Genomic DNA, 17,423 nt, shown 5'->3' with positions numbered 1-17,423 from the left:
TGTACCAGGATGTGATGCATCCTGTCAGGATGGATTCCACAGTACACCTGTAGAATCTGCACAGGGTTCTGGGGGACATCCGGGCTTTCCTCAGTCTCCTGAGGAAGTAGAGGCACTGTTGTGCTCTCTTGACTATTGTCGCAGTGTGACTTGACCATTTAAGGTCATTTGTGAGGGTGACTCCGAGGAACCTAAAGCTGTTGACCTGCTCCTCAGCCTCACCTCGATGTAGATGGGGCTGTGCTCTGTTGCCTGTTTGCGGAAATCCACAATCATCTCCTTAGTTTTGTTGATGTTGAGGGTGAGGTTGTTGTCCTGACACCATTCTGCCAGGAGTCTGACCTCCTCCCTATAGGCCGTCTCATCATCCTCGCTGATCAGACCTATTACGGCGGTATCGTCAGCAAACCTAAGGATGGTGTTGGAGCTGTACTTAGTCATGGGTGTAGAGAGAGTAAAGCAGGGGGCTCAGCACACTGCCCTGCGGGGTGCCAGTGCTCATGGTGATGATGGAGGAGGTTTTTCCACCAATACGCACTTGCTGAGGTCTGTCGGTGAGGAAATCCAGTACCCAGTTGCACAGTGAACAGCTAAGCCCCAGATCCAGGAGTTTAGTGATGAGCTGGGATGGAATGACGGTGTGAAATGCAGAGCTGTAGTCCACAAACAGCAGACTGGCATAACAGTTCTTGTTTTCCAGATGAGACAGGGTGGTGTGGAGTGTTATGGAGATGGCATCCTCCGTGAACCTGTTGCTACAGTAGGCAAACTGGAAGGGGTCCAGACTGTCAGGGATGATGTCCTTGATGTGTTCTAGCACCAGCCTCTCGAAGCACTTCATGACTATGGGAGTAAGTGCTACTGGGCGGTAATCATTAAGGCAGTCTGTTTTATTTTTCTTAGGGACAGGGATGATGGCTGAGTGCTTGAAGCAGGTAGGGACAGATGAGACTCTCAGAGATGTATTAAAAAATATCCGTAAAGACAGCAGCTAGTTGGTCGCAACATGTTTTTAAGACGCGAACTGAAACTCTGTCTGGGCCGGGTGCTTTACAGATGTTGAGTCGGGAAAAAGTCCTCTTCACGTTATCCTCGGAGAGCCTCAGGCTGGAGTCTTGCGGAGCTGCGGGGGGACGCACAGGCTTGTCCATGTTAGCGAGCTCAAAGCGAGCAAAAAACACGTTCAGCTCATCCGGGAGTGAAGCGGCGGTAACTGTGGCCGCGTGAGTCCGGGGTTTGTAGTCCGTGATCGACTGAATGCCCTGCCACATCCAACGAGCGTCTGCTGTGCTGTTAAACTGAGAGTCTAGTTCGTGGGCGTACTGACGCTTTGCGTATTTACAGTAATGGCTTTTCGGAGATCATACCGGCTCTTTTTGTATGCCTGAGTATCTCCAGAGTGAAATGCACTGCTGCGCTCCTGGATGTGCCAGCGAACTTCAGCACACATCCAGGGCTTCTGGTTGGGAAATACGCGTACAGACTTTGTGGGTACGCAGTCTTCCACACATTTCCTGATGAAGCCCGTGACCACTGTGGCATACTCGTCCAGATTTCCAGGGGACTCTTTGAAAACATTTCAGTCCACAGATTCAAAGCAGTCCCTAAGCGTCTCCCCCGCTTCCTGAGTTCATCAGTGCACCTCTCGCACGGCCGGTTCTACGTGCTTCAACTGCTGCTTGTAAACAGGGAGGAGCAGCACAGAGCGATGGTCTGACTGGCCGAGGTTCGGCCGTGGGAGCGAGCGGTATGCGTTTTTGTGTGCGGTGCAGTTGTGGTCCAACATATTAGCACCCCTGGTGGGGCAGGAGACATGTTGGTAGTATTTGGGGTAAATGGACCTTAGGCTTGCTTTGTTGAAGTCCCCAGCAATGATAACCAGACCGTCGGGGTGTGTGTTTTCGCAGTCCGTAATGAGGCGGTATAGTTCCTTAAGTGCGGTGCTGGTGTTTGCTTGCGGGGGGATGTAAACAGCTGCCATGTGCTCAGCTGTAAACTCCCTAGGCAGGTAAAACGGCCGGCACTTGATGATCAGACACTCCAGGTCCAGAGAGCAGCTTTGTGAGATAACTCCCACATCCGTACACCATGCATTGTTGATGAGGAAGCATACCCCGCCACCTCTCTTTCTCCTGGAGGAGACCGACCGATCAGCGCGATAGATAGAGAAGCCGTCTGGCTGTACAGCCGGATCCGGTGTGCAGGCGGTGAGCCATGTTCCTGTGAGGCAGAAAACACAACAGCCACGCAGATCTCGCTGAAGATGAAGTCTACCACGGAGATCGTCCAATTTGTTGTCCAGAGTCTGGACATTGGCCAGGAAAATGCTACGCAGTGGATGTCGTAGTCCACGGCGTTTCGCCCTCACTTGGATCCGGCCACGCCGGCCACGTTTGATCGGGTGAGTCGCGTCCGCCACCTTGGTTTCGAGTTATTGTGACGAGCAGCCCCTGGTCGATAATTTCAAAAGCCGCGACTTGTGCCTTTGTTGCTCCGATATTTATCAGTGTTGAATGGTCGTACTTAATGAAACAGCAAACAGGCAGTACAAACAGGGACAATAACAAAAATACAGACACAAAAACGAAAAGTCTACGAGGAGCCAGTGAATACCCAGTAAGACTGACCTCAGTATCTCCAGCTTACAGTGAAAGTCCCCCAGTCCATCAGAGAGCAGCTTCACTCCTGAATCCTGCAGGTCATTGTCACTCAGGTCCAGCTCTCTCAGGGGTGAGGTGTTTGATCTGAGAGTTAAAGCCAATGTGTCACAGCATGTCTCTGTGAGATTACAGCTGTTCAGCCTGGAAAAAGAAAATATGTTAAGACACAGACACATATTTGTTAATAGTACTGACAGCAACATTTAAATATATCATTGCACTTGACTGTAGTATCTTCTGTTCGCCTTTTCTTGGATGCTGTTTCAATCTGTCTCTCTTCATGTTCATCATTGACTCCTCCAGTTCCACCTTCAGTTATGTAGAGTTCTGTGTAAATCTCTTTGAGAAGTGTTGGCTGTCCTTCCTTAGCTTTCCCTTCAGTTACAAACTCAAATTTCTTCTTCAGGTTCCATTTTATTCTGTCCATCATGAGTTCCCCTGAAGAAATATGGGAGGAAAATGGACAATTTCTGACCAGTATAAACACACACACACACATTGATCATTATTTAACTATGATAAATTATAAATGTCACATGATACAGAGTTTTTTCTGAAACACTACATACATATAGATAATAGCGTACAGCTCTTACTTTTCTCTGATACGTCACCCAGCTCACTTCCTGCTTGGTTACCTGAAAAAAAAAAGAATTTCATATTCATTTCTGTCTTCAACATCAGTATGTATCAAACTTTTCATTATTTCCCATATAATGTTATTTAATATATTTTTCAAGACCTAAAAAAGGTTACATTTTATATGAAAAACAAGAAAGGTTAAAATATGATTACATTTCTGCATGTCTGCCTTCCGTCTCTCAGCAAGGTCATTCAGGGTGATATTCATCAGGATTTCAAGTGTGACCCTAAGAGCACCAACTTCCTTGTAGTAACTTATCATCGTGTTGGCGAGGTCTGTTCTATCCAAGTCCTTCACCTGACCCCTGGGAAGGGGCTTTAACTCTTTATACTTAGTGCGACTCAGTTTCCATTTAAATTTTTTCAGCTGTTCATCATCAAGTTCCTCCAGATACTCCAGCAAGAGGTCGGCGAGTGAGTTCTGAGTGTGCAGAATGTCAGAGATTAGTCCATGAGACTCACAGACCTGTTTATGGTCACTCACACACATGCACTGAACTTTCCGTTAACAGAAGTCAGTTTTCCTGCTCACAGTCTTATGTGGCTGCTGAAGACACCTGCTGTGATTTTTCATTACTATAGGAGACACACATGTGTTTATTTCTGCCTTATTATTTAAGCTTATTTAAACCTGTCCAATATAAACAGCAATAAAAATAGTTTAAGACCCAATAGAGCACATTAAAACAATAGGGTCAAAATTACATTTACATTTACATTTACATTTACATTTGGCAGCCATAGCCAGAGCGACTGACATCAGTGCTTTAAGACTCTACAATGAATTTTTCCAGATACTAGCTCAATAAAACCAAGGCTATGAATACCATCGATCTAATACTCTGTTGGGAAAGTGCGTTTTTTATAAATGCCAGAAGTGCTAATTCAGGTATTTCTGGAAAAGGTGTGTTTTAAGTCGTCTTTTGAAGACATTCAGTGACTCAGCTGTTTGGACATCTAGGGGGAGTTCATTCCACCAACTTGGTGCCGGAACAGAGAAGAGCCGAGAGGTGTGTCTTCCTTGTGCCTTGAGGAGTGGTGGGACCAGTCGAGCAGTGCTGGAGGACCGGAGAGATCGTGGTGCAGTGTGGGGTGTGATGAGGTCTTTTAGGTAGGATGGAGCCAGATCATTTTTGGCTTTGTATGCGAGCATCAGTGTTTTGAATCTGATGCGAGCAGCCACAGGAAGCCAGTGTAGGGAGCGCAGCAAAGGAGTGGTGTGGGAGAACTTGGGAAGGCTGAAAACAAGTCGAGCAGCTGCATTCTGAATCAGTTGGAGGGGACGAATGACGCTCAGTGGTAAACCCGCTAGAAGCGAGTTGCAGTAGTCAAGGCGGGAGATGACGAGGGACTGAACGAGTATCTGGGTAGCCTGTGTGGAAAGAAATGGACGTATCCTTCTGATATTAAACAGGAGAAACCGACAAGAGCGGGAAACGTTGGCGATATGTGAGGAAAAGGACAGACGATTGTCCATGGTAACCCCAAGGCTGCGAGCAGTAACTGAAGGACGGATCAGGGAATCAAAAATCAAATCAAAACAGACTACAAACATCATGTTAAGGCAGCATCCAATATAATTATACATATTTTAGTTTAAGTTATTCTTCTCCAGCCCGTCTGTACCAATTGGTGTATGCGGTACGGTAGTAATATAATTATACATATTTTAGATTAAGTTATTCTGTTGCAGCCCGTCTGTAACATTTGGTGTAGGGCGGTACGGAAGTAATATAATTATACATATTTTAGATTAAGTTATTCTGTTGCAGCCCGTCTGTACCATTTGGTGTAGGGCGGTACGGTATGGAAGTAGCCTGGGGAAGAGCACTGTGGAGAGGGAGCTTTTTGTCTGATATGTTCAGCAACCTTCAGCTGAAAATCGCTACTCAGCTTAAGCTTCCCTGCCGTTCAGTGTCTGGTATTTATGGACAAAATGCATCAAATGCCGAAATGCTGTAGCCAAACCTCTTGGTGAGCCATTGCTTAGATGTTTATGGCTGTAAGGAAACCAGGTCCTGTGTATCAGTCTGACTCTGTAATGAAAACCAAAAGTAATGTTAGCTTTATATTCAAAAGTCAGTTTAGTAGCTGTAATATCTTACAACCAAAGCAAACTGGTCAGTTTTTACTAAAACAGACAGTTTACAGTCGCTGGCAAAGATACGTCCACTGATCATTTGGACTCATAACTATGGGCCATATTTCACCCTGTGTTTAAGTAAAAAAAAAAGATATAGCCATTACACTGCATGTTCCTTCCATATTCAATTGGTACTTTGCAAATTAAACTATATGCTTTTCTATCAGTGTATTCAGTGCTTGAAGTGGGTCAGTACTCACAGGTATGCAGTACCAGCACCTCTTTGTTTTTCTCTTCAGAGTACCGGCACCTCACAGTATCTGCTGAGAGTACTGGCACCTGGCACTGAATAACAATAAAATAGAATAGAAGCTTTATTGTCATTGTATATAAAATACACAACAAAACTAGGCGTGCGGCTACTGTTCAATGCAATAAAGAATCAGAAAAATACAGTCAAACAAATAAATACTTGTCTGTGTTTGCATATGTAATAAACAGCCAACTAACAGAGGCAAGTAGCAAAAATCAATCCTTGGGAAGAATAAGATGAATAGAAATGGATTAGCATTATTAAACTGGGTTTTGCAATCACTAAAGACTCCCCTACCCTCCTGGAGCCGACACCTTATCGTGGTGGAGGGGTTTGCGTGTTCCAGTGATCCCAGGAGCTAAGTTGGCCGGGGCTATATGCCCCTGGTAGGGTCACCCAAGGCAAACAGGTCCGGGGTGAGGAACCAGACGAAGTTCGGCTCAAAAGACCCCATATGATGAGAAAAATATTGGAAACACGTTTTCCCTTGCCCGGACGCGGGTCACCGGGGCCCCCCCCTGGAGCTAGGCCTGGGGGTGGGGCTCGATGGCGAGCGCCTGGTGGCCAGGCCTATACCCATGGGGCCTGGTCGGGCACAGCCCGAACAAGGCACGTGGGTCCCCCTTCCAATGGGCTCACCACCCGTAGGAGGGGCCATAGGGGTCGGGTGCATTGTGAGCTGGGCAGTGGCCGAAGGCGGGGACCTTGGCGGTCCGATCCTCGGCTGCAGAAGCTAGCTCTTGGGACATGGAATGTCACCTCTCTGATGGGGAAGGAGCCTGAGCTGGTGCGCGAGGTTGAGAAATTCCGGCTAGACATAGTCGGGCTCACCTCGACGCACGGCTTGGGCTCTGGAACCAGTCTCCTTGAAGGTGGTTGGACCCTATTCCACTCTGGAGTTGCCTGCGGGGAGAGGCGCCGAGCAGGGGTGGGCATACTTATTGCCCCCTGGCTGGGCGCCTGCACATTGTGGTTTACCGCGGTGGACAAGAGAGTAGCCTCCCTTCGCCTTCGGGTGGGGGGACGGGTTCTGACTGTTGTTTGCGCATATGGCCGAGCGGCAGTTCAGAGTACCCACCCTTTTTAGAGTCTCTGGAAGGGGTGTTGTTCTTGTTCTGCTGGGGGACTTCAATGCTCACGTGGGCAATGACAGTGAGACCTGGAGTGGCGTGATTGGGAGGAACGGCCCCCCCGATCTGAACCTGAGTGGTGTTCTGTTGTTGGACTTCTGTGCTCGCCACGGATTGTCCATAATGAACACCATGTTCAGGCATAAGGGTGTTCATATGTGCACTTGGCACCAGGACACCCTAGGCCGCACTTCGATGATCGACTTTGTAGTCGTGTCGTCGGACTTGCGGCCGCATGTCTTGGACACTCGGGTGAAGAGAGGGGCGGAGCTGTCAACTGATCACTACCTGGTGGTGGGTTGGCTCCGCTGGTGGGGGAGGAAGCCGGCCAGGCCTGGCAGGCCCAAGTGTATAGTGAGGGTCTGCTGGGAACGTCTGGCTGAATCCCCTGTCAGGAGGAGTTTCAACTCCTACCTCCGGCAGAACTTTTCCTATGTCCCGTGGAAGGCGGGGGACATTGATTCCGAATGGGCCATGTTCCGCGCCTCCATTGTGGAGGCGGCTGACCGGAGCTGTGGCCGTAAGGTAGTCGGTGCCTGTCGTGGCGGCAATCCGCGAACCCGCTGGTGGACACCAGTGGTGAGGAATGCCGTCAAGCTGAAGAAGGAGTCCTATCGGGCCTATTTAGCCTGTGGGACTCCAGAGGCAGCTGACGGGTACCGGCAGGGCAAGCGGGATGCGGCTTCGGCGGTCGCTGAGGCAAAAACTCGGGTTTGGGAGGAGTTTGGCGAGGCCATGGAAAACGACTTCCGGACGGCTTCGAGGCGATTCTGGTCCACCATCCGGCGGCTCCGGGTGGGAAAGCGGTGCAACATCAACACTGTTTATGGTGGGGATGGGGTGCTGCTGACCTCAACCCGGGACGTTTTGGGTCGGTGGAGGGAGTACTTCGAAGACCTCCTCAATCCCACCAACACGCCTTCCGATGTGGAAGCAGAGTATGGGGACTAGGGTGTGGACTCCTCTATCTCGGGGGCGGAGGTCGCTGAGGTGGTTAAAAAGCTCCTCGGTGGTTGAGCCCCAGGGGTGGATGAGATCCGCCCAGAGTTCCTGAAGGCTCTGGATGCTGTGGGGATGTCTTGGTTAACACGCATCTGCAGCATCGCATGGACATCAGGGGCAGTGCCTCTAGACTTTCAAGAAAGGGGACCAGAGGGTGTGCTCCAACTGTAGGGGGATCACACTCCTCAGCCTCCCTGGTAAGGTCTATTCGGGGGTTCTGGAGAGGAGGGTCCGCCGGATTGTCAAACCGCGGATTCAGGAGGAGCAGTGTGGTTTTCGCCCCGGCCGTGGAACAGTGGACCAGCTCTATACTCTCCGCAGGGTTCTGGAGGGTTCATGGGAGTTTGCCCAACCGGTCTACATGTGTTTTGTGGACTTGGAGAAGGCATTCGACCGTGTCCCTCGGGGAGTCCTGTGGGGGGTGCTCCGGGAGTATGGGGTGCCGGGCTTCCTTTTAAGGGCTGTTCGGTCCCTGTATGACCGGTGCCAGAGTCTGGTCCGCATGAGCGGCAATAAGTCGGACTTGTTTCCGGTGAGGGTTGGACTCCGTCAGGGCTGTCCTTTGTCAACGATTCTGTTCATCTCTAGGTGCAGCCAGGGCGTTGAGGGTGTCCGGTTTGGTGACCTCAGGATTAGGTCTCTGCTTTTTGCAGATGATGTGGTCCTGTTGGCCTCATCGGACCGTGACCTTCGGCTCTCGCTGGGACAGTTCGCAGCCAAGTGTGAAGCGGCTGGGATGAGAATCAGCGCCTCCAAATCCGAGACCATGGTCCTCAGCCGGAAAAGGGTAGAATGCTCTCTCCGGGTCGGGGATGGGATCCTTCCGCAAGTGGAGGAGTTTAACCCCCTGGGGTCTGAGGCATGTTTTCCACTTTCGGGGTAGTCTGACATGCCTTGACATTTTAAAATATTTCACCTATCTAAAAAACATTTATCCCAAAGTGATACATTTGCTTTTATTCAGCACAAACTCAGCACCAATAATCTGAGACCTCTTAGAATGTTATTATTCTATTTTTTGTTAAAATCAACTATAAACATATACTTTTCAAAAACCTATTTTCAGACATGCTGAGAAATTGTAAAAAATCACATTATAGACATTTCTAGGTAAGACTTTTGAGCTCTGAAACTTATAGACACAGGGGTTGGCTACATATAGGTGAAAGTGACATTCTGAAATTTTATGTAGTTTGATTACTAAAGTGTTAGTACTTTAGAGTGACACTCTTTTTCTCAAAGTCAGTGGCCTTCACAATGAATATTGATGAGATAGGTGTCCTCACACCTGTAGTACTTTGCATGCTGTCAATGGCCCATCAGTCTGGAATGTCACTGCACCCCACACCCATCACTTTGGAAAGGCAGTTTGAAACGCAAGAAAAGTAGCAACAATAAAATCCCTTTCACAATTTATTGGTAGATGGAATGAAAAATGAAAAACTGTTACTATATAAATATAGAAAGCGATAAATATGATGTAGTGACTATTATTAACGCTCTGGGGACGAGGGCATCGTCGACCGCGTATCTTTCTCGTGTATTTCAGTTTATATCTCGCTGAAATCATTATGTAAAATCATGAAAAAAACACTGACTAAATCCGTTATCTGTCTTCTTTTCAAAACTTCCATTGTCAGAAGTATTAAACTTTTTAAAATTAGGTTAAATAGGCAAAAAAGCAAATCATGTCACCTTTCTTTGTTTTACTTGTATCGCGAGCGTTTAGGACCGCTCTCAGCGGAAGATCGCTATTCACGTTGTAAATACACTGCGTTTGAATCGGCGATCACATGATTGCAGGCACACAGGCTTAGCCCACTGAGCCATGAACGCAGGTATGAGCTTCGCTGCTGAAAGTGGCAACACTGGCGCAAAGCTTCAGCGGCAGAGATGTATCCGTGTGCTATATTGTAGCCGATCAGTATAAACACTACCCAGACATGTGCTCTTGTTTATTTCGGTCACGATGGGCGTATTCACATATTTCTTTACCCAATACTAACTGTCGGATTATCATGTTATTATCATGCGAATAGCGCGATTTGCAAGTGGGTGGGCGATCAGAGCCGCTTCAAGACACAGACGCTTAAACCCCACGTACGAATGTTTTTTTACGAAGATTCTGACATTCACTAGAGGTGTAACGGTTCACAAAAATCACGGTTCGGTTCGATACGACACAGTGGTGACACGGTTCGGTATGTTTTCGGTACAGCAAAAATTTAAAAAAATGCCAGATAATTTCTTTGATTTTTTTCACTTTTTTATTTATTAAAACATCAAAAAAGTATGATCTTGTTTTTTTCTTTTACTTTAAACAATGATGAAGCTATTCTTCACCCATCTTCTGAGGTTTCTTTTTAGCAGCAAATAAAACAAAACCTCCTTTATAACCAAAACCAAAAAGCTCCTGATAAAAAATATTTATGTCATTTTGTAGTAGTTGTAAACTAATAGAAAGAAAAGAACAATTTTGTTTTTATATGGAACTCAGTTTCAATCAATTTTTAAGTTTTTTTTCCAGGAAGATGAGTGTGTCCACATTTTATCCACCACTCTCTTGCCATCACCCTCATAACTTACAGGGAAACCAAAGTGCTCCCAAACTCCAGACCTGTTGGTTATAGGAGGATCCTCTATTTCTGGTCTGATAATTGCATTAATGTTACTAGCCATTTTGCAACGAACTAGTGCAGCAAATGCCTGACTGACTGGAGTAGTGTTTGGGGGTGGGAGGGGCAGTCAACACGTTGCCTGTCACGTCGTTTGGGCTGCCTTGTTGAGCGTAGTAGCACTGAAAACATTATATTTTACACACTTTATTCTCTTTTATTTTTTTTTCAAATATAACCCTCTGGAGTCTAGGGGTAGGGAACACACTTTCACTGACTGGGGCATGATCACACATTTCATTCAATATCATAAACATAATTCATGGCAAATAAATTATTTCTTATATATTTGTTTTGGCATTAAACTCATCTTAATCTTAGTTTACTTTGTCACTGTTGCGCTGTTAATAAAATGACCATGCGAATGCGATTTGAATACGCGCTAATGCGGCTATTTAGAATGTGAATAGCGATCTTCGGGTGAGAGTGGTACTATACGCCCCCGATGCAGGTAAATCAAAGTAAGGTGACATGGTTTACTTTCTTGCCGATTTAGCCTAATTTTAAAAACTTTAATAATTCCGACAATGGACGTTTTGAAAAGAAGACCAATTACGGATTTAGTCAGCGTTTTTTTCATGTTTCTACAGTATAATAAGATTTCAGCGAGTTATAAACTGAAATAGACAAGAAAGATACTCGGCATCGCTGATGATGCCGTCGACTCCAAAGGGATAAAAGTATTTTTCTGAATCGTTTGGTTTGTAATGCGTACCGAACCGAAAGCCTCATACCGAACGGTTCAATACGAATACGCATATCGTTACACCTCTAACATTCACCAATGTTTTCTTATCTGAATTTGTTCTTAGCTAATAACAGAATCTACGCACACTCAAGACCATTCGTACGCACATTTAAGCAATGATAGTTTGTTCAAAATAATCGGTTATAACAGTTTTGTTCAATCTACAGTTGATAAAATGATAGTATTTGAATAATTTCTAAAAGTAAAATATAAAAAAAGAATTTTAAAGTGTAAAAATTATTTTCATGGTAATAACGGCGATCATGCGGATTATAAATAGGTCTGTTTCTGCGCATTGGCCTTGCTATCAAAATGGCATTTCTGTTACTTCTTGAAGAGCTTGCCAATCGTGCTCTGAGAAAGGAACGCATGTTTGAAGATCATTTAGATTTATTTGGCACACAGCGTTCACAGAGAAGGTGATATCTTTCCATGTATCAGCTTTCTTGGAGGCTTTATATCCACTGGTTATGCTACTAAATAACGTGTCTATTTGCATTTACCTCCTGTACAGTACAATCCAGTCATAAAGGATTTGAAGGGACCTGGCAAAACAGTCCGTTATACCCAAAGTCCGTTACATCCAGAGTTGCTGTATGCCCAGAACACAACTACAGGACACCATTTACTCATGCCACACCCCAGTAGACACACTTGTGGTATAGATTATTATATTGTACATGTAGTAATCCAACTTGGCGGAGCCTGCATGTCCGTTATAGCCGAACAGAACTACAGCTAAAAGCGGCCCTGGGGACCAAATTGTTTGTGCGTTATAAGCGAAATTCCGTTATATGCCAGTCCGTTATATCCGATGCTTTTTCTGTAGAGTCACAGAAGAAGGCTGTTCTTCCCTGGCTTCAGCTCTGAGGTCAAATGCCTCACACCTGAGAGAGCTGGATCTGAGCTACAATCACCCAGGAGACTCAGGAGTGAAGCTTCTCTCTGCTGTACTGGAGGATCCCAGCTGTAAACTGGAGAAGCTGAAGTGAGTACAGAGTGTGAGTCTGACACGCTACAGATACTTATGCATGTATGTGAAGAAGTGGCACCAATAAATAAATGGATACAGCAGTACTATGTCATTCTGCATCTCCTATAGTGTGGACCACAGTGGAGAGTGCAGGACCAGACCAGGCTTACAGAAATGTAAGTGTGTTTGCATGTTTTTTTTTTAATAATACCATTAATACTATGTTATGGTTGTATTCACCCAATTGTTGTGATGAGTGTGTCTTTTTGCATTGTGTGTAGATGGATTTCCATGTTTGTCTTTAGGTGAGTTTCTGTGTGTCATTTTAGACAACATCCAAATGAGACAAATAAAACATCAAAATCATCACCAAAAACACTATCAATTCATTTAATTGTTTTAAAAAATATTTTTTTACAAATACTTTATAGCTGCTCATATTGTCTTTGTTTTTGTGTGGGAGTGTAAGATGGTTAAAATATATTCTGATGTAGTTGTACATCTTTAATTTCACAAGAAAAGAATTCTTTGCATTTGTTCTTTTTGCGCATGCCGTGAGTGTATGTGTTTTCTGTGCGAGATTCGTTAGTATTGTCCTAAGACGGCACCCATAGGCAGTGAGGACTCTCTCCTTAAGTGCAAAATGTGAATTTGCATTTTTACAGGGTGCTTCTGGAACACTCCTTAAAGTGCATGTTTAAAATACGTATAATGTGCGTCGGCCCACTGGGCATTGCCTGGTAAGCCAGATGGCCAGCCCAGCCCTGGGCTAACACGAGGTGCAAATACATACTCAATTGATTGCATTGTGTTGATTACATTATAATGATTACATTGTAATGATTACATCATGGGTATTTGGCATGCTTTTTAATAATACCATAATGATTATATTCTTCGTTTCATAGTGCTAAATAATATTCCATAAGATAGATACTGAATCCAACCCCGACTGGCAAAAACCACTAAATTTATCTACATGCTGAGGGGTTAATTATACAATAATGCCAATGCTAATTTACTAATGTCTAATAACACAGTGTTGAATATAATGCAGACACTGGACATGGGAACTGATACTGGGCTTGCAGGATGGGGCGATCTCACTTCATGAAGTTGGCAGAAATCAGGAATTGATAGCGAGAGAACAGGTCGAGATGACCTGTGCCAGAGGACAGGGTGAACTAATACTTTTTCTAATTTTTGCACAATATAAAAGGGGAGGGGGGACACGTACTTAATGGCTAACTAGAGTAAATGTCAATGTATGTGGTAGTCACGTAGGTGGAAAAGTACAGAAAAGGGGGGCCACACCCCAAAAGGCCTATAAAGACCTAGAGCCGACACCTATGGTTCGAGCTTCTTCCTGTACATGCTGAATGTATGTCAGATGGTTGCTCCTGGATTGCAATCTGTCAGAGAATAAGCTGGTGACTTGCAACTACTCCTCGACTGTGCAGTGAATCTCTTCTCATCAACGGACCTGGCGGAGTTCTGACTCCAACAATGCATAATTATTAATAATAGACGTGTAAGAATATGCACAGCTATCCATTAAGCCATTAAATTCATTATCTATTGCAGGGATCGAATTTATCGACGGCATCGACGGCAAAAGCCGCCGTGCCTTAGCAATTTGCCGTGCTGCCCTGATTATTTATAAGTTCTTGCCGGCAGATACTTGCAGTGCCCTCTTCCTCAGTTGCCTTTGTGCCCTATTGTGTATGTTTAGATCATAATAAAGTCAATAAACTTATGAAATCAAGAAGTTCTTCCGTTTTTTACTTCTCTGTCGCCATGTCCATGATGTCTGGGTTGATAAGTGCATCCCATAATTTTACGTTAGCCACGCCTCCATGGTTAAATTATTCAGAGCGGCTATTCTAGCCGATGCGTACCTCCCTCCGAAACTAATAGCAACATGTTCATAGAATAGGGAGGGTGAAAAGGTTTAGAAGTTCTTTTGAAAGTGAGGCTGTATTGGTGGTATTTTTGGCACGTGAACAATCATCGATTTACATCGACAAATACATGTTAAGGACCTGTTATAAGGCCACAAAGTTCCAATTAAAATGCCTACCAAAGATCGGGTGAAAAAAAGAAAGCAGGCTGAAATGACGCCCGCTGCTTCTAAGACCCTGAAAATAACCAAATTTTTTAGGTAATTTCGCTGGTTTTGCATGTCTATCCCAATCATACCGCATCTATTGTTATGGAAATTATCTGTCATTACTTGACGTTGTAATAATTTATAATAGACTGTAATAATTCATAGAAGATTGAAATAATTGATACCAGATGTGCATTGAATTGAAGTGAAAACAGAGAAGGAGTTAGAGCATAAACTGTACTGTCCTGCAGCTGCTGTCACGGGACAGTTCGTAGTGGCTCGCGGAAGTGTTTGAGTGGCTCGGGACAGTGTTTGAGTGGCTCGGGACAGTTGGCGAGTGTTAGTTAGTTGGCTTGAATATGGTCACTCATGCATTATTTTGAAGTTCTGTTAGTCATGTTAGTGTCAATGTCTCAGTAAAAATAATGTTCATTAAATAAAAGTTTTTATCACTGACAATAGCTGGTTCTGTTTTTTTTCATAAAACATTTCGTCATTACTGAGTAGGTGAATGAAGGCAACAGCATCTTTTTTTCAATAGCTAGTCTAACACTATTGCACAGGGTGCTAATGCATTTATTTCCCTTGAAAATGTCAGAATGCTAAATATTTCATGCGTCCGGCTATATACCTTTTTGCCTCAGTGCCCTGGCCAGTAATTCTTGATTACCTTGGTGCCCTCCGAACCTATGGGAAAATGCCTTAGTGCCCTCCTATATTTGAGGGGATAAAAGGCAAACATTGCTGTGCCCCCCGAACAAAGTAATTCTACCCCTGTTATTGCAGATTAACATTCTCTACGGTGACTGTAGTCATTTATAATGTCTTTCAAGCTGCTGCCATATTTCTTACATCCACTGGACACGTCATTTCACAGAACAAGCGATCCAGAAACAATGTGTACTTTTCAGGGATGCCACTATAGGTGGATCAAAACATAGATTACTAAATATAATAGCTTCAGTATTAAATTATAAAAAAGCGGATCTATTCGCAATATTTGTAAAATGCCATGATTACTCCATTTTAAATAGACGCTTCTTTTTGTGCCAGTTTGTAATTAGCAGTCATTTGCGTTCTTTTATAATAAAAATAAATCAAATATTATAAGCCATAAATTATTCGTATATTTTGCAGGAACAGACATCGCGCCGCTGAAGTTTAGTACTTTCCCGTTTGAGATGAACGTGATGTTGCCGTTTCCTGCCCGGCGACCTTTAAAAATCCATGACAGCAGCAGTTAGATGCAGCGTGTGCAGCGGCCATATTCACGGACAAAATCAAGCTGATCACTAAGACTTATTTTGTGGTTAAGTAATACAGAAGTAACAGCATAATGCTACATTATTTGTGCCCCCTCAGGAAAAGTGTTACCGATGAGAGAACACTTTGAAAATCAGTAAATAACATTTTCTCTTGCCTTGGCTCGATGTGTAAAACAGACCTAGACATGTTTGAGTAGATTATCATGTTATTGCACTTACCACACACAATATGAAGAAAATGTAAGTGAACCGAAATCTCCATGCAATGAATTATCATCCTGTGAGTGTGTATCAAGTGCTGCAGCCCATATATTAGCAATGGGCATCAGATCACTGTATTCAATAGAGTGAGGGGTTATTCAGAAAGGACCAGTGTATTATTATAAAACAGACTGATAAATCAACTTGTTTAAGCAATTATGACTGTATGTCTTGTCCAATAATCCAACATGCTTTCCCAGCTGGCAGCTTTCAAAGAGGATTGACCACATTGTTCTTGCAAAACTAGACATTTATGAAGGCCTCTATACCTTAACAAGCTTACAATTAAATGCAGCACAGCCCTCGATGTCCTGTGGATGCATATGGATATATGGAGGTGATTTTCTGTACAGAGTTAGATCAAATGCATGAATCCATTTCCAAAAGCTGTTTATCTGGGTCCCCACAATGGGGGACATTGGATATGGTGCCAGTATCTCATAGGCCTTGGATACCTAATCACTCAGGCATTTCTGAGTCACATCTTTATTTAGCCTAATCGTTACTTTTTGTCTAGGACATTTAACACAATCCAGTGTGTGGCCTGAATGAAAAACTAAGGTTTTCCTGGTTATTTACATATATTTCAGAGGTTCACAGGGCTGCCAACTTTGGTCAGCTGGCTGGTGTGACATTTCCAATTGGAGACAAGTCTGCACACACATTTACATGCATGTAACAGTTTTATTACCTTGTAAATAGTCTGTAGGATTTGTGAACTACCCCAACGCTTTTGGTGTAGCTAATTATGAGTTTATAATAGAATATTATAGATTTCCTGAGCCTGACAGTCAAGAAGTGTGAGCGTCACACCAGATGCATAAGAGTCGGTAACCCTGGTTTCAAAGCTGAGTAAATGTGCCTTAAACTGCTTTATTGCTTCTTTCATTCCACAAAAATATGAGCATCAGACATTAAATGGTGCTGAAAAAGCCCCAGAGACTTGGACAGATATGTGAGGTGTGTTTTAATGGGTGAAACACGCAAACGGGAGATTTCCTCCAAGGCTGATGCTATCATCTATCATCTATCTATCTATCTATCTATCTATCTATCTATCTATCTATCTATCTATCTATCTATCTCTCTTCAACAGGCACTGTGTTTGTTCACAGCTGATGTGAGAAGATCTCTGCTGAGAGTAAACTCACAAACAGCAGCGGGACCACACAACATTACCTGGTCATGTGGCATGGAGCGTAACACCCAGGCGGATGATGTCTTCACAGATAACCTTAACGTTTCCTTGAGCCAGGCAGTCGTCCCCACGTGCTTAAACAATACCACCATCACACCTTTGCTGAATTAGTCTTCTGTCTTCTGCCTGAATGACAACCACCCTGTAGCACTCATACCTATCATCATGAAGTACATTGACTAGTCATGGGGCAACTGAGAGCCGATCTTCCCAAATCAGTATAGCAATGTACAGGATTTTTTATAAAAAAAAAAAATCACACCAAAATAATAGTTAAGAACTATTATTTGCAATGTTTATGTTGTGCGGTTTGGCGCAAGATAAAACAGTCGGTCGTCTGTCAGAAACAAATATAATTTGCTT

Source organism: Paramormyrops kingsleyae, chromosome 25 (assembly GCF_048594095.1).
Source record: "Paramormyrops kingsleyae isolate MSU_618 chromosome 25, PKINGS_0.4, whole genome shotgun sequence".
In the NCBI taxonomy this organism is placed as follows: domain Eukaryota; kingdom Metazoa; phylum Chordata; class Actinopteri; order Osteoglossiformes; family Mormyridae; genus Paramormyrops; species Paramormyrops kingsleyae.
Note: the sequence above shows the minus strand (reverse complement) of the source record.